The sequence below is a fragment of the Myotis daubentonii genome, chromosome 12 (genome assembly GCF_963259705.1).
Source record: "Myotis daubentonii chromosome 12, mMyoDau2.1, whole genome shotgun sequence".
Lineage (NCBI taxonomy): Eukaryota > Metazoa > Chordata > Mammalia > Chiroptera > Vespertilionidae > Myotis > Myotis daubentonii.
In genome coordinates, this window is record NC_081851.1 from 42,430,022 (window position 1) to 42,448,276 (window position 18,255).

At 41.4% G+C, this 18,255-nt stretch overlaps 1 protein-coding gene across 1 annotated transcript in view; it reads left to right on the forward strand.

Moving 5' to 3' along the window:
• Positions 1-628: 628 nt before the first annotated feature.
• The window catches only part of SERTAD2 (SERTA domain containing 2), a 108,316-nt gene continuing 90,689 nt past the window's right edge, over positions 629-18,255 (forward strand). The window contains exon 1 of the mRNA XM_059659641.1: positions 629-1,485. The gene's annotated coding sequence lies outside the window, so the exon portion shown is untranslated. The remainder of the gene's footprint in view (positions 1,486-18,255) is intronic.

The window sequence follows — 18,255 nt, forward strand, 5'->3', positions numbered from 1 at the left end:
GACGTGGGCAAAGTTTTGATCTGATTCACTCCCAATGCGGCTGCTCCTCGGGTGTGGGGCTTGGCCTCCGGGGCTCCCGGCCGCGCACGGCAGAGGCTGAGCTGGAGCAGCCGCCGCAGCCTGCAAGCTGAGTAAGGAGCCAGCCTCCGCCGCCTCCTCCCGCCGGCGCGGTGTGGGCACCACAGCCTGTCGCGATCGCTGTCACGCCGCCAGCAGCGCGGCCCCCCGCCGCCCCCCCGCGCGGCCCCAGCCCTCACACTGTTCTTTGCGTGACTGACCCCAACGGGGCGGGCGGGCGGGGGGGGGGGGGGGGGCGTCGGCCCGCCTACTTCTTCCCCTCTGCCTCGCTCAGGGCATCGTCTCCTCCTAATTGGTCACACCCTGGCGTCCATCACCCCCAAGCGACCCTGCGATTGGCGGAAGGCGCCACTTCTGAAGAGAGGCGAGCGGAGTGACTCCGCGGGTCTCCGGCGCCTCCTCTTTCCCTCCACCCCCACCTCAACGTCCACCCACTCTCCCCACCCCCCACGCCACTTCCCCCGCCCCGATCGCGGCAGTGTCCTCAGTAGACTCAGTGGGCTAGGGGCGCAGCCAGCCGCCGAGCGAGCCGCGCTGTCATTGGTCGACACTCACGCCCGTCGGAGCGGCGGGCTTCGCCATTGGGTGGCTCCGCTCTGCTCCCCGCCCCCCAACGCCTCGCCCTCTCAGTCACCGCCTCCCTTCCCGGCTCGTCCGCGACCCCCTTTCCCCGCCGTCTCCGCCGCATCCCCCCGGCCAGCTGGGCGGGGACTGCTGTACGACTCTGTAAAGTCTGTGAGTCACTGCACAACCCATCAATCCAATTAAATGTCTTGAGCGAGCTGAGCAGGCGGTGCTGCCGCCGCCGCCGCCGCCGCTCGCCCCGCCGCGGCCGCCCCTGCTCGCAGCGCCCCTCTGATCCATGGCTGTCTGTCTGTACTTGTTACGGTGCAACCTCCTCCTCCTCCACCTCCTCCTCCACCTCCTCCTCAGGAGCCGCTGCAACTTCCCCTCCGCCAGCCTCCTCCTTTGCTCGGGGACTGCAAAGGCATGGGATAGACCCAGCGCGACTTCTGCCTCCCCGCCAGCCCTCGCTCCGTGTCCCCCTTTAAATTAAAGTCTGTTCCTCGTTCCTCGTCGTTTTAGAGATTCATTGATCAGTCTAGTGCCCCCCCCCCCCCCCCCGATTTCATCTTCCCTCTCTGGGGCAGCGGGTCGCAGGGCACCGAGAGTTTATTTTAGGGAGGGGGCTCTCCACCTCCCGTCCCCCGCCCCCCACGTTTCTCCTCCTTTCTTCGGCCGTGACTTGATGTCCCCGCTTCTCTCGGCTCCCGCCGCCCGAACTCACCGTCCTGAGCTCGAGTGACGCACCGGCACCCCCCCCGCCCACAGCCCAGACGTCCCCTCCCTCGCTGCCACCCCGACCGGTCTCGGAGCTGGACCCGGTGGCGACTTCTCCGCGGAAGGGTGAGTGCCGTGCGGGGTCTTGGGGCGCTGTGGGCAAATGCTGGAGCCGTCCACCTCGGGGGGGCAGGGGTCGCATGGTGGGGAAAAGGCTCCGGGTCCGGCGTGGACCCGAGGTGGAGACTGCCTCCCGCCCGGCTCCCGCTCCCCCCGCCCCCCTCATTCACCAGCCCTGCTGTGTTTCTAGGTATTTATTGCCAGACTTCCACCATCGGGGCACGAGCACGCTTCTAAAATGAGCGGCAATGGCACGCTTTCTGTCTCTAGGATGCTTCGTGAGCTGTAACAGTCAGCAGTGCGATCTAAGAGACTCTGTGACCTGCACACAGTGTCACATGGCCAGTGGGTACATGTTCCTCCAAATCAGAGTTAAACTTTTATTGAGTCAAGGCAAGACAAAAGGTTATTTCTCATTTGGGTGTGTAATACTAGAGCAAGGGAAGGCAGGTTGCCTAGTGGTGTGGCTGACTATTTTTATTTTAAAATAGTTTTATAGGTTCCCTTTTGGAAAAAAAAAATGAATTAAGTATTAAAGTAAAGGTGATGAAGTCTTTGAACCTGTTGGAGGAAAGCAAGGTAAGATGAAAATCCGGTTTCATACTGCATCTTCAGTTCACCTCTTTTCTAGCAAGAAATTACAACACCGGATTTTTTATTTCTCAGGCACTGGGCACAGTGGGGTGTGTTAAGGATAAAAATAGTGGTGTTTTTTTTTTCCCTTTTGCTATCCCTCTTTTGTATTTTTGATTGCTCTTAAACAATGCCATGCTACAGAGTTTTGTAAAAATTTAATTTGGTTTCTTGATTGTTGGTAGCTCAGAAGTATACATACTTGCCCATATATGCTTTATGAGAATCTTGTCTTATGCATCTTTAGTATTTAATTGGAGATAAAAGTAAAAATTATGCGTAGTTACTCTGAATCGGCTTCTGAGGTTACTTTTGAGAATTCAGCCTATTTAAAATGTTATTACTCTTGTGTATCAAGTTCTGGTCTAGTTGTCCACAAGATTCAAATTAGGCCAAACCAAACGTGTTTTGATATATTAAACTATAGGAAAGGCCTCTTAGTAGTTCATTCTCTCCTTCTCTTTCAGACTAATCAGAATAAGTTGTTACTAAATTTAAGTTTAAAGAATAGACTAAACCTGTACTAAAATCTGCCAATTTTCTATAGAAAGATATATTTTTGAAGAGCAGAAATGTGTTTATGATCAGCCTAAAGTAGTCAAGTTGGCTCAAATGTAAATGCTGTCGTAAGGAAATGCTTGTCATAAGCTCCCAAATCTTGCAAAGTGTTTCAGGAAGACTTATACAAAGCTTTTTTGAATTGTTTAATAAATGTATCATGTGGCCTTTTGCCTGAGTGTCGGACTGAATCATTGAGAGGCCGCATAGCACAGGAGCCAGGCTGCCTGAGTTTGAATCTTGCTGCCATCCTTAGATAGCTGTTTGACCTTGGGCAACTTTTAAACCTGGCCTCTGCTGATTTTCTCCTGTAAATGGGAAGGATGACTTCCTTAAAGGGCTGCTGTCAGGGTAACTAAGAATGCATGTCACAGAGCACTTGGCGTTAGCTGTTCCATCATCACGACCACCCTTCGCGAGGATGTCTAATATAGTGGTTAAGAGTGGGGCCTCTAGAGTTAGGTTCTGTAAGTTCAAGTCCCAGCATTTCCTCTCATTGTCTATGTGACCATGGTCAAGTTAACCACAGATTCCCCATCTGTAAAATGGGGATAATAGAAAACACTTCATAGGGTTATTGTGGGGTCAGGATGAGTTAACATATGCAAATATTTTTTATTTTTTTAAATATATTTTTTTATTGATTTCAGAGAGGAAGGAAATGGGAGAGAGAGAGAGAGAGAAACATCAGTGATGAGAGAGAATCATTGATCGGCTGCTTCCTGCATGTCCCACACTTGGGATCGAGCCCGAAACCCGGGCATATGCCCCAACGACCAGGAATTAAAGCATGACCTCCTGGTTCATAGGTCAACACTCAACCTCTGAGCCATGCCTGCCGGGCTGCAAAGATTTAAAAGAAAATTTTTAATTGATTTCTGAGAGAGAGAAAGAGAGAAACATCACATGTTGTTCCACTAATTTATGCATTCATTGGTTGATTCATTTTTAAAATTTTTATTAAATTTATTGGGGTGACATTGGTTAATAGGATCATATAGGTTTCAAGTGTACATTTCTATGATAGAAGATCTGTATATTGCACTGTCTGCCCGCCACCCAAAGTCAAACCATCTTCTGTCACCATAAATTAGGTCCCCTCCACTTGTATATGCTCTGACTCTGCATTGAACCAGCAACCTTGGTGTATCCAGATGACGCTCTAACCAATTGTGCTACTCGGCCAGGCCATGCAAAGATCTTGACTAATATTTAGTACATCTTTGTGAAGATCTTGACTAGCATTTGAAACATCTTTTCAAGTTTAATTCCCTGTTATCCTCTTGGTATGTCTTGAAACATGAGTAAATTTTTTGTAAAGATAAAGAATTGTTGCTGTCAAAATAAGCAGAATTATTATCAATATGCATGATATTCTTTGGGATTTATACTTTAAACAAGCATTTATATATATATTTATGAAATTTAGTTATTCGATGAGCTGAGTTGATCACTCTTTCATTTAAGCTTGCATAAGAGGATGTATATACTTCTATTATGGTGATTCCTATCACACATTTGTTGTTATCTGTGATTTTCTCCTTTACTATAAAGAGAAAGCTCTTTGAGGGTAAGAAGACTGTTTCAGCCCAGCTGGCAGCATGGCTCAGTGGTTGAGCTTTGACCTATGAACCAGGAGGTCACTGTTCGATTCCCAGTCAGGGCACACACCTAGGTTGTGGGCTCAATCCCCAGTAAGGAGCATGCAGAAGGCAACCAATCAATGATCCTCTTTCATCATTGAGGTTTCTCTCTCTCCCTCTCCCTTCCTCTCTGAAATCAATTAAAAAAAAATCTATAATAATAAAAAAAGCATAATATGCTAATTAGACCAGATAGCCAGATGACCTTCCGGACAAAGCCAGGGCTGCAAGGGCCAAGGCAAGCCATTGTGGCTATGAGGGCCAAGCCTCTTGCACGAATTTTGTGCGTTGGACCTCTAGTGTGTGTGCGTGTGTGTGTGTGTGTGTGTGCGTGTGTGTGTGTGTGTGTTTGGCATATATATATACCACACACATACACTAGAGGCCCATTGCACAAAGAGATTTGTGCAATGGGCCTTCCTTCCCCTGGTTGCCGGCACTGGTTTTCCTCCAGCACCCAGGATCCAGGCTTTGGTCCGGCCGCAGTGGTGAAGCCAAGCCTCTTCAGTCTTCAGTCTTCAGTCTTCGCTCTGTGCCTGCATATGCAAATTAACCGCCATCATTGTTGGGTTAATTTGCATAGTTGCTCTGATTGGCTGGTGGGCATAGCGAAGTGACACCAATTTGCATGTTTCATATATATATATATATATATATATATATATATATATATATATATATACTAGAGGCCTGGTGCACACAAAAATTTGTGCACTCGGGGGGGAGGGGGGTGGTCCCTCAGCCCGGTCTGTGCCCTCTCGCAGTCTGGGATTCCTCAGGAGATAACGACCTGCTGGCTTAGGCCCGCTTCCGGGTGGCAGAGGGCAGGCCCAATCCCTAGGTGCAGCCCCTGGTCAGGCTCAGAGCAGGGCCAATTGGGGAGTTGGGGCGCCGCCCCGTCATGCACAGAGCAGGGCGGATTGGAAGGTTGTGATGCCACCCTCAGTCATGCTCAGGGTAGGGACGATTGGGGGGTTGGGGCACTGCCCCCTGTCACACTCAAGGCAGGGTCGATGGGGAGGTTATGGCTCTACCCCATCACACACAGAGCAGGGCCCGTGGGGGGCGGAAGGGGGGGTTGGGGTGCTGCCCTCTATCACCCACAGAGCAGGGCCAATCAGAGGGTTGGGGCGCCACCACTCTCATACTCAGGGCAGGGCCTATGGGGAGGTTATGGCTCTACGCCGTCACACACAGAGCAGGGCCCATGGTGGGGGGATGGTTGGGGCGCCGCACCCTGTCACACACAGAGCAGGGCCGATCAGGGGGTTGGGGCGCCGCACGCTGTCACACACAGAGCTGCAGGGAAATCAGGGTGTTGGGGAGCTCCCCCCTATCAGGCACAGAGCAGGGCTGATCAGGGGGTTGTGGCCCCACCCCCTGTCACACACAGAGCCACAGGAAGATCAGGGGGTTTGGGCGCTGCCCCCTGTCACGCTGATCCCGGTGCCAGGAGGCCTCGCGCTCCGCTGATCCTCGTGCTGGGAGGCATATTACCCTTTTACTATATAGGATAGAGGCCTGGTGCATGGGTAGGTGCCAGCTGGTTTGCCCTGAAGGGTGTCCTGGATCAGGGTGGGGGTCCCCACTGGGGTGCCTGTCCAGCCTGGGTGAGGGGATGATGGCTGTTTGCAGCTGGTCACACACCCTTCAGGGTGGGGGTCCCCACTGGGGTTCCTGGCCAGTCTGGGTGAGGGGCTGAGGGCTGTTTTCAGGCTGGCGGGTGACTGAAGCTCCCAACTGCTCCTTTTTTTCTTTTTCTTTTTTCATTCTGGGCCAGCTTTAGCTCTGACTCCAGCTCTGAGGCCTCTGCTGCTGAAAGCAGGTATCTGGTTTGTTTGTGTTCTATAATCGAAACACTGTATCAACTCCAGCTCTGAGATCCCAGCTCGCTGAAAGCAGGTTTCTGGGGTTTTGTTTAGCTTCTATATTTGTAACTATGTTTCAAACTGCAAGCTCAGAGGCCGGCAAGGCAGGCGGGGAACATTGGTTTCCTCCATCACTGAAGCAAGCAAGCCTCATTTTAGTTTCAAGCTGCCTGGCTGCCGGCTGCCATCTTGGCTGGCAGTTAATTTGCATATCGCCCTGATTAGCCAATGGGAAGGGTAGTGGACATACGCTAATTACCATGTTTCTCTTTTATTAGATAGGATATATATATGTGTGTGTGTGTGTGTGTGTGTGTGTGTGTGTGTTTCATTCATAATTTAATCTCCAGTATCTAGCAGGGTTCCTGGTACATAAAGAAGCTTAATGAATGCTGTGGAATGAATTAAATAATGTTATTCTGAAGTTGTTTATGAGTTAGGTAAATGATATGTATGTAATATGGTAGAGAATGCTAGTATTTGTATTGTTAAGTTGAATTTTTATGCTCTCAATTATTGTTTTTGTAAATAGAGGACCAATGCCGAAACCGGTTTGGCTCAGTGGATAGAGCGTCGGCCTGCGGACTGAAGGGTCCCGGGTTCGATTCCGGTCAAGGGCATGTACCTGGGTTGCGGGCATATCCCCAGTGGGAGATGTGCAGGAGGCAGCTGATCGATGTTTCTCTCTCATCGATGTTTCTAACTCTCTATCTCTCTCCCTTCCTCTCTGTAAAAAATCAATAAAATATATTTAAAAAAAATAAAATAAAATAAAAATAAATAAATAAATAGAGGACCAATGAGGGCAATTACAGTATAACATATTTTATTAAGAAACTATTTTTCATTTTAAAGATTAAACTTATAATAGTCAGAAAAGTACATATCACATATATTCCTTTGATACCTGACATGTCCATTTATTATTGTAAGATATTCTGACTCCCAAATTTCCTGTTACTAAGTTGGATGTTACTATAAATGTGAATTATACAAATTAGATTTTTGCATGTCCCAAATGATGTTGTGATGTTATTTTCAGCTTCAGAATTAATAATAATAAAGAGAATTTATCAAGCTAACACTGTGAAAATAAAACAGTGTCATTTCCTTAAGAACCAAAGCTTTGTTTTTCTTCCCATTCAAGAATGAAACTCTTTCTCTTGCATAATCTTAATAAATAATTAACTTTAGAAATAGCTGTAGTAAATAGTGTAATAGGACTCATAAAGGAGGTATATGTAATTAGTAAATAAAACACTTTAAACTTCACCACATACTTAGTAGGTATTACACAATTAGGGAATATATATATTTTAAATAAACAAAATTGATGAGGCCTAGCACCTGCTTCATTTATAGAATCACTCTGTTTTATTTGTCAATAAAATCCAGTTTAAGTTATTAAGCCTCTGAAATTATAAAATGCAAAAATACCTTTTATAAAAGAGATATCCTCAGTAACGAAATCTGGATACTGATTGACTTAGAAGTGTTAATGTTCCCTAACATTATTAAAACTTTTCAAATATGTATATTATATACTACAATGTGGATACTCATGTATATATAATCCTTTGTTTAACCTAATCACCAATTGCCCAATTTAGCTGAATATATTGCATTTTCATTGGCTAAAACAACTAATTTAGAAAACTTGTCCTTTGTTGTTAATATACTTTTATTTATTTATTTATTATTTATTTAAAAAATATATTTTATTGATTTTTTACAGAGAGTAAGGGAGAGGGATAGAGAGTTAGAAACATCGATGAGAGAGAAACATCGATCAGCTGCCTCCTGCACACTCCCTACTGGAGATGTGCCCGCAACCAAGGTACATGCCCTTGACCAGAATCGAACCTGGGACCCTTGAATCTGCAGGCCGACGCTCTATCCACTGAGCCAAACCGGTTAGGGCGTTCATATACTTTTAAAGCAGCCAATCTAAAAATGAAACTTAAAAAAATTAATTTATAGGCATGTAGAAACTACACAAGTGTCTGGTCTACAAGATGGGAAGGTCATTTATTTTTCACCTGGCACATTTTAGCATGACTGTTTCTGTAGCTCACATCTCTTTCTTACCTCTTCTTTTCATGTAACATATTTGTGAAGACATTTGAGTATTAGTATTTCATAGTCATATATAATGTATCCAGCTTTTTAAAAAAGCAATGTTTCTGATGAAAAATTGTTTGGAAAGAAGAAAAGAATGAGGTAGATAAAAACTTTAAGGCTTGTGATTTCTGTGCTGTCTTCTAACATTAGGAAAATGAGTAACTGTATACTAAGACTTCACTTAACGTCATCAATAGGTTCTGTGACTTTAAGCAAGACAACGTAAATGAAATCAATGTAAAATTTACCATAGGCTAATTGATATGAGTTAATTTTGTATCTTAAGATGAAACGATGATGAATGAAACTACATTGTTCGAGGACCTGCTATATCTGTCAGTGATCAAAAATAGAGGAAAATAATATATACATTATCTATGGACATAAACTTAAAATTAAGGTCCATGGATCTAGACTGAGCAGTGCTACTGATTGGCAGGTGACCTTGAGCTTTACACTTCACCTCCATGGCTCTTGGAGTTCTTATCCTTTCAGTGGGAAGAGGGAGGCAGTTAACCCTCCACGCATTCACAGAGGATGTTGTAGGGGTACGTTGTAAGTACTTTTTGAAAGCATGAGGACAAAATGCAAGCAAATATAAAGTAAACATTAGCATTTAGAAATGGATATTTATCGTCATTTAAAAATTGTGGCCTTTTAGATCATTTGTCTGAAGGGCATTTTTTCTTTTAACTTTATATTTGAAGAGATTTTTAATTGATATGTTCACAAGAATGTATAAGGTACCTTTTAAAGAGGCAAGGAACTTTGGTTTAATTGAATGGGATTTAAAATGATAACACTGAGCCTGTCTAGCATGGCTCAGTGGTTGAGCAGCCACCTGTAGACTAGGAGGTCACGGTTCAATTCCCTGTCAGGGCACATGCCTGGGTTGTGGGCTCAATCCCAGTAAAGGGCATACAGGAGGCAGCCGATCAATGATTCTCTCTCATCATTGATCTTTCTTTCTTCTTCTTTTTTTTTTTTTAAGTCCTCACCTGAGGATGTTTTTCCGTTAATTTTTAGAGAGAGTGGAAGGGAGGGAGAGAGATATATAGAGAAACATCGATGTGAAGAGACACATCGATTGGTTGCCTTCCACATGTGCCATGACAGGGCCAGGGGTCAAGCCTGCAACCAAGGTATGTGCCCTTGACTGAAATCGAATCTGGGACCCTTCAGTTCGAGAGCTGATGCTCTATCCACTGAGACAAACAGGCTAGGGCTCATCATTGATGCTTCTATCTCTCTCTCCCTCTCTGAAATTTTATATATATATATGTAAAATGATAATGCTGAGTTTTGGTATACCCTGGGTTATAGCAGGGGTTGATGTAAGGACAAATTGTATGTATCTAAGAGAGAATACATTTCATTAAGTTAAAGCTTGTAAAACTTGCTTGCACATTGCAGGAAAAGATGTTCAGACATATCAGGCTTCGTGAGAAAAATTAATTATTTATTTACTTCTAAATTTCAAAATGATTCTTTAGCTATACTCATTTATTCTGAACCTGGAATGCAGTGAAATGTGCACACATCAGAATATAGCGGGTTGTAGGATTTCATGTAATCTAGCTAATCTTTTATTTGAAAATTTGAATGGAGATATGTCTGGAAAGGCTGTGTATTAAGAAACTAGTCTTTCTTCTCTTGTCCTTAAAAGTGAGTTAGCAGACTTTAAAAGTCCAAAGCCCACAGTGAGCACCTGGTGTCCATTTCTTTTCCTTTAGCTTTGTCTCTTTGTGGTTATCAGCAGAAGAGCTGTCACGGCCTTGTGATGTTTCTCACTTTTTAAAATGGAACTGAATTCTAGTCGACTCAGAATAAGACCCATCAAAACAAGTTGGACATATAAAGAAATATCTATTTCAACTAATATTGAGTATAGTGAGCAATTATCGTCTAATATGAAGTTGCTTAGCAAAAAGCAACTTTAAAAATATAGTGTCCTTTTCCCTTATTGTTCAGCATTTGACTAACAGAGACTTAGAATGATAGATTTCTTCGCCTCTTTTGAATTTAAAGTCCACACGGATGTTTATAATGTTCTGTGTGATGGTATGTATGACTCTTTAGTATATTAAATGTTTACTTTTACCATAGTAAATAAAATGACCCAAACAGCTCACTTTTAATGTAATTTTTTTTCTGTTTTTCACAACCCTCTTTCCTTTGTTCTGCCATTGTTTTTCAGTTTCTTAATATTTCCACGTGCGTTTGTTTTTGTTTTTGTGCAGCATCTTTCTTATTTTGCTCTGTCTTCTCTTCACATTGGTATTCTTTTTCCTTGATCACAGTAGCTGTCTTTTGCCTCTGCCTCTGTATAAGGTATGAAGTTAGTAGTTTCCATTTATTTCAGTCTGCTTTTATGAGGTTGAGGCAAAGTCCTTCTATATAGAAAGTTTGCTTTAGCTCACCTCAAAAGATGAGCTCCCAGGCATTTAATCTACACAGAACGTAAGGAGCCATTTTTGTAAATCTAAAAGGAAGTTTTAGCTTCAGTGAGGTGGGAAAAGAGAAAACTGACATGCTTATTTTTTACTGCTTTTCTGTTCACCTCTTTTATGGTGGGATATGCGCAGAATTCTTTCTGTCCATGTGACTTTGAAACATCTCAAACATCCACCCTTTGTTTTGCTGCACGCCCAGTGCTCTGGAGAGCCCTGCAGGCTGTTTCAGCAGTGACCATCAGCACCTGACCACGTGGGGAGGGGCGGCTGGCCTGAGAACATCGCATTAGGCATGAGGAGCAGCTCCTTTGTTGTGCTTTGAACTCCTTAAAACCAGACTGAACATCAGACCAAGTCCACTGTGAGGTTCTCCAGGGTTCACCATTGTTAAATGATTAATGGTTCCTGGCGAAGTAACCATCAGCTTTCTTGTCTTCCCGCGGCTTCAGCTCAAATGAAATGTGTCCCTTTGAGTTAACTTTTGTTTTGATTTTTAAGGGGTCTTTTCACCCAGGAAATCAAAGGGTATGTAAATGTATATTATTATTAAACAAAAAAAGTTTACATAAAAAATCTTTTGAGTAAAATGTTTTCCTGAGGACCAAAATCCATTGATTTGGAGAGAATGTTTTATAGTTTCTCAAAATACCTGCTAATATTCAGACTTCAGTAGTAGAAAAACTTTCAATTTGAGTAAACAGAATGAATCCTCCTTTTGATTTAGAAAACAGTCCACTGTTACTTTTTATTTAAACAATTCAAATATAATATTAGATAAACTGCATTTTGGAGTTGATTAAATAAGAGATTTTCCAGAAATTGTACTTTATAAAACTGTGCCTCATGGAAGAAGCGTGGTCTTTTCTTGCACACCTATGTCCCATTCTTGACTCCCTCCCTCCCTCCCCCCCCCTCCCTCCTTCCTTCCTTTCTTCCTTCCTTCCTTTCGTACAACAGAAATGTATTGAGCTCTTATGTGCCAGCTACTCTTATTAGGCACATACATTACAGCAGTGAAGAAAAGAGACAAATACTCCTTTCCTAGTAGAAATTACATTCAAACAATTTGGTGTGTACAGAATTTATTATCTCCTAGTTGGATTAGTCATAACTAAACATTGTATAATAATGATCTGGAGAAAAGTAAGCCTTCTTTATATGGAATTTATGTCCTTTGACTTGGTATAAAGGAATCCTAAATCTTAAAACAAAACTCCATTTGAATGGGCAATTTTCATTTGAGTTTGAGTTGAAATGTTAAAAACTGATAATGTAACTGGATGTTTCCAGCAGAAATCTTGAAGTCATCCTCATTGGTGAACCCTGGGAAACCTGACAGTGGACATGATCTGAACTATTTACTAGATTTTCTTTATACTTTTAAGTTGTTTTCTCCCTTTGCTTTGTTTTCTCTGTAACAGAGTCTGGGGAAAAAAAGTGTAACACTGAAAATTGCACAATGGAAATGTAGTCATCTCAGCTATATTGCACAATTAGCAAGAATATCTTAACTTTGTTTTTGTCCAGTGTACAGAAAGAACTAATCTTTTGTTTCTATGGTTGTAATGCTATGTAATTTTCTAAACGAACAAATAAAACTCGTAGCATACATTTTTACCTCATATATTAAAGTCAATAAATCTAAGTATTTTGTAGTAAAATAGCATTAATACAAAATGATACAATAAAATGATTTTCATTAATTATTGTATTTTTATTCATAAATATTTAATACAGGTCCCAAGTTCTTGGGTGTATCACAGACTAATAAGACATGGTGTTCACATTCCATTTGGGGAGACAAGAGATCTCCGTGTGAAAATGAAATCTCTTGTATTAAACAATATGGGATTAGTCTGATGGGAAGTCTGGTGTAGGCCACTACAGTAAACTTCGTCTTGGACTTGGCCTCTGGGGATCCTGGGTGGCCTTCCTGTAAACCCATCCTTCCTTTTCAGTTAGGGCAGAGATGCTTAGCAGGTATTCCTTGTACCTTAGGCACCTCAGGGTAGAACAGTCCCTCTTTTAGCTACTAAAACTGCTCAGCAAGGAAGGGGAGGGGAAGGGAATGGAGCACACATCCTAGCCATTTATTACATTCCCTAGCTAGCTACCTAAGCAGAAACTCTGCACCCGAGAACACAGTATATAGACATACCTTTGACATGGGTTAGGCTCTGAGGACAAGAGTTACTTCATGACTTTGGGAAACCTGGGACATCAGTGAGGGTCCTAAATGGAAGAAACACTGAAAGTGGGGTTAGGGGGTGGAGATGGAGCCTTCGACAGCTACTGAAGACACACTTTTTTTTTCTTCTGTTTTGCCCGGAGTAGCCCTACCTGCCTGTGAAATGGGAGTGCTACAGGCTTAATATTACAAATTTAGGAAGTCTATATATTGCTATAATATGTAGGTATAATCTTTCTAAATTGTTTTGCTTTGGAATAGTCAAATCCCTAATGTGTGTGTTTAAAAGTTCTCAAACATAATGCAGTGTGACTATGGCTTCTATTTTTATCTTCCTGGATGTTCGAAAATATTAAGTATGCCTTTGTTTTTAGAGTGCCTTTGTTTGTTTATTTGGACCTAAGTCTAAGATAAAACAATACAACATATGCCTGTCTCTTAAATTTCAATTGGCGGGCGGGAGGGGGGGGGTGAAATACAAAGCTTCAATGATTATTTTAACTGTTGCTGAAAGTATTAGGACACTTCTGTGGAGACTCTTTTGCTTTTTTGTTTTTTTTAATGTAACAATTTATATCAAGAATTTTTTCCCCCCTGAAAACTGTATCTATGCTATGACACATCTATTTGATTGTCATCTAGGAACCCTGGCTGGGTGGCTCAGTTGGTTGGAGCGTTGTCTCACACACTAAAAGGTTGTGGGCTTGATCCCTGGTTGGGGCACTTACAGGAGGCAACCAGTCAATACTGATATTTCTCTCCCCCTTCTTCTCTCTCTAAAATCAATAAATGTATCCTCAGGTGAGGATTTTAAAAAAAGAAGGCCACCTAGAATAGTTATATTCATTATCTTGATTGCTGTGATGGTTTCAAAGGTGTATATGTATGTATGTCAAAACTTACCAAATTATACATTTTAAATATATGCTTTTATTGTATATCAATAAAACTTTTTTTAAGCCACACATGGGTGTAAAGTACATTTCCAAGATGAAACCTCTATTATAAGAATTATATTTTTAAAGTTTGTCATTTATTTTTATTTCTCTATTTCATCTACTCTTTATTCACCTCTACCCCATACCCCAGACACACATATTTTAAGAAAAACAAATAGAACTGAGGAGGCTGTGCGTGAGCTGAAATTTAGATATAGGGCCTTAGAGAGCTTTTTTCCGTATGTACGGCTCACTGGAGTATCTTTAAGTAATTTGCACAAATTTGAATTTGGAGAATTAGAGTTGTGTGTTTTTCAAGGAATCCTCCTTTCCTTATAGTTGAACCAATTATGACTCATCTTTGGCATGGAATAAAGAGCATGATTTAGTAAGACTTTTGTTTTTAAGAGAGGTTAAGTGGCTTAATGCTTTTCCTTAAATATTGTTCCTTTATTTTTTTGCATTTTTATAATTTAAAATTTGGCATGTTGGAACATAGACTCTATGAATAGATTTGTTTAGGGAAAAAATTAAGTCTGCTCTATTTTTCTTGCCCTCGTGGTGTTGAGCACAGCACCAGGAAACTTAAATAGGTTTGTTAAAGTGATGGTTAATATTAATTGAATATTTCCTATGTCACCCAATGTATGTTTCAGGGAAGTTTCTTTATTGTTGGAATTAATCCCTATGTTAAGTTTAAAACACTGGCAATTTTTCACGAATAAAACATAGTCTACAGAAATTTTCAGGTTTGTCTTTATGGAGTTGGGATGGACTATCAGAGTATTCGTGAGTTGTGCCTTTAAAATTCAAGTTCTACCATACCATGTGATCGATACATTAGAATCACCTGTGCCCAGGCCAAAACATGGGGTGAGACCCTGACTTCAATATTTTTCAAAATGCCCAGGTTATTCTAATGGATAACCACAATTATACTTGGCAGTGCTGTGTCCTACACCATATTTTGTCATTCCCAAACTTTCTATTGTAAAACTTTTTGAACATTTAGGAAACTTGAAAGAATAATTCAATGAACACCCATATTCCCTGTACTTAGATTTAGTAATTGTTAACCTTTGGCTGTATTTGCTTTACGGCTCTCTTACTTTCTCTATCCTGTGAAAATAAGTTACATATATCATAAGTCTTACCATTAAATACTTCACTCTGCAACTCCTGAGAATAAGGACATTCTCCTATGTAACCACAATACCATTATCCCACCTAAGACAATTAATAACTTGAAATGCTTTTCAAAGAGCTCAATTCCATTTATTAAAGGATGTGAATTCATATTTTACTAAAAATTAAATGAATATAAAGAAGTTCTGCAGAATATAAAATTCTGGGAGTTTTTGTTAAAGGTGTTTTTCTTTTCTCTGTTTGCAAGGGCCACTACTTCATTTTTATGAGGTATAAATGCGTTTCATTATTATGATGAGGTAAGATCCTTTCCAGTGCTAACATTGCATGATGGTATGAGAAAAACATTCATCAAAGTTCATGCCACAGCGTGGTTTACTGGAAAAAGCTCAGTTTCGAGCAGAATGTTGTTGGTTCATATACTTGCTCTGCCACTTACTGTGGGTGACCTTGGAGAAGTTACATTCCTTTATCAGTTAGAGTATTTTCAGAAACCACCCTCAAGCTTGCTGGAATCATCAGGAAATTTATCATTTCACAAGTGCAGAGGTAGGGCAGGATTCAGGGTTGGTCACACCTGTGGCTCAGGTTCTTAGAATCTTTCTGCTGGGCCAGACTCCTTCGTAGCCTCCACCTCCTGTTCTGGCTCCTTCCTGAAGCTGCTTCACATTCATATAATATTTTATTCAGGGGAAGTCGGAATCTCTCCACAGGGTGGGCTCTCAGTCTTTCTGTCTGATTTGACAGCTCTGCCCCTATCTGGACCTGTGACCTGGGAATGAGGTTAACTTAGGGAGAGGACAGTAGGAATGGACATAATCACTAACAGTGTTCATTATTCCTCTCTAAGCCCAGTTTTCTTTGCTGTAAAATAGGAACAGTGATATCTACCTCTGTGATTATTAACTGACATACAATAGGTAAAGCAACAAACACACAGCTGATATTTAATAAATGCTAATTTCTATTTTTCCTTTTCTTCTTTCCATCTTATAGAATCCTCCTTTGACACTGCCACACTCCTATTGGTCACCTTTAAAACGGTGACATATGATCGGAGCAAATTTTTAATTTTAGTAAGCATATATGTAAGTGACTTTTCCTTAACTGGTCTTCTACCTGTCCTCTCCCCTGAGTATCTAGGGGCATAGCATTTTATGTATACTTTGCAACTGGTCGTATACTGTCCATTAATCTGTCTTGGCCTATATTATTATTTCTTATGTATTTCAACTTCACTTTATATTATTCCAAAGCCACCGAAGGAAAACTGTCAACAGTGTATGCATATTTATCATGCTCCAGATCAAATGTGAACAAAAATCTCTTTAATTTAACTCTCTGTAAAAACAAGAGTCAAAATAGATTTTTCTCCTTTTATTAAAAGAAAATTGCAACATGCCCTGTGGAAAAATAGCAAAGTAAAATGCTCTATTTGAAATGTAGTATCTTAGTTGTCCAGGATGCACCAGGCTTTTGATACTTTGGGGAAATCTGGGCTTATATGGTAGTTTAGCTGCCCTGGTTTCTCTAGAACTTATTTTCTAAAAAGAATTGTGTGTATTTTACCAGCAAGTATTTTTTTTTTTTGATTGTTTGGTCTTGAACCCTCTCTCACGTACCATGAGAAAGTCATCATCCAAAGACGTGTTTTCCAGGATGTGTGAACACTCTAGGGTCGTTGTTCAGGCATGCCCTTTTCGAAGTATGTAGAGAAGGATTGTCTTTTTTTCTTCCCTGTGGGATTTCTAAAGCACTCCTGAAGACACCTGCAAAATTGTCACTATCACATGGGAAGATCTTCACATTAAAAAAAAAAAAATTCCATCGAAACAACAGAATCACTTTTGAAGGAGAGCAATCGAGCCTTCCCGACCCCTTCAGTAGAATATTTTATTCCTACCAACCTCCTACAAGGGAATAGAAGGCTGAAAAGTCTGGAGTCTCTGTTGACTTGGAAGATGCTGAACCTTGGCTTGTACCTTTTCAGTTACAGTTTTTTTTTACTTTGTCATTAAATTTTTGTATTTAGTATTGACAGGCATCTATTGATCTATTAAGCTCCGTGAATACTGAAAATACGTAGATTTTGAATGGTTCCATCCATACTTCATGCTTCTGCTGGCATGAGTCATTCAGTCAGAGGGATAGTTTTTAAAGGAACTATTTAAGTGTGTGTTGATGTGTCTTATACATCTCAAATGAAGGTTCTGTAAACGTTAAATTATAAAGCAGCACAATGAAAGCAGAACTCTAAAGTAAATAGTAATTTTATTAAAGAAGCCAGAGGAGGGACACCATGGCTATAGTTAAAAATGCTAGTTTCGGGGTTGGAGGGGGGCGGGGAATTTGAAATTTGCGTTGTGTTTCCTTGAAGTGCTATTGGTCACCTTTAAAATGGTGACATATCTGAGCAAATTTTTCATTTTAGAATCTCGCAGAAAAGTTTTGTGGACAAGCTTCCCTTTGCTCTGTAACAAATGCTTTTACTGTTTAGCTAAGGTTTGCTGCTAATGGCTCAGAGGCTGCAATGAAAAGTGAAATGGCTGTTGTTTCCCATCTACTACCAGATTTTATTTTTATTTCCACTACCCAAAGTTAAAAAAAGAAATGAAAAGAAAACAAAGATCAAGACTCAAAAGCTCAAACTAAAATTTAATTTCCTAACTAGAATAAGGCTGGCTTTGCCATGATGTGAACAGTCATGCATAGGAAACATTTGTTCATGGCTATACAGTTGGTCAAACTGATTGCTGGGATTAGCAGTTGAATCGGAAATGGATTTCTGTCCTCAGACACTCCATCAGTTAGGTGAACAACCCATCAAGGCTAAGCAGTCGAGACTGACTCAGATTCTTTTTTACCTTTCTACTGAGAGATGTTACAGTCATATCCTTAATTTTTAGTCTCCTTGAGAGAATGGAACAGAAGTCCAAGTGAGTAGGCTGAAGAGCAGTCCATTATCTGCCTCTCATTACCCAGGACTTAATACTGCAATGAGAGAGTAATGGCCTGAGCGTTGTCTTCTTCCTCGATTTTATCGCTCCTGTGTTCTGTCTTGGAACTTCTTATGGGCGGGATCTAAACTTGTGTGGAATGGATTCTAAGGGCAAACTGTTTTTGTCCCAGGTCATTTGTTGTTTTCATTTTCCATCAGGAGTTCTTATTTTGACTGAAAATTGCAGCACAACCAATGAACAATAATAGGTTTACAGTAACTTTTAAAAA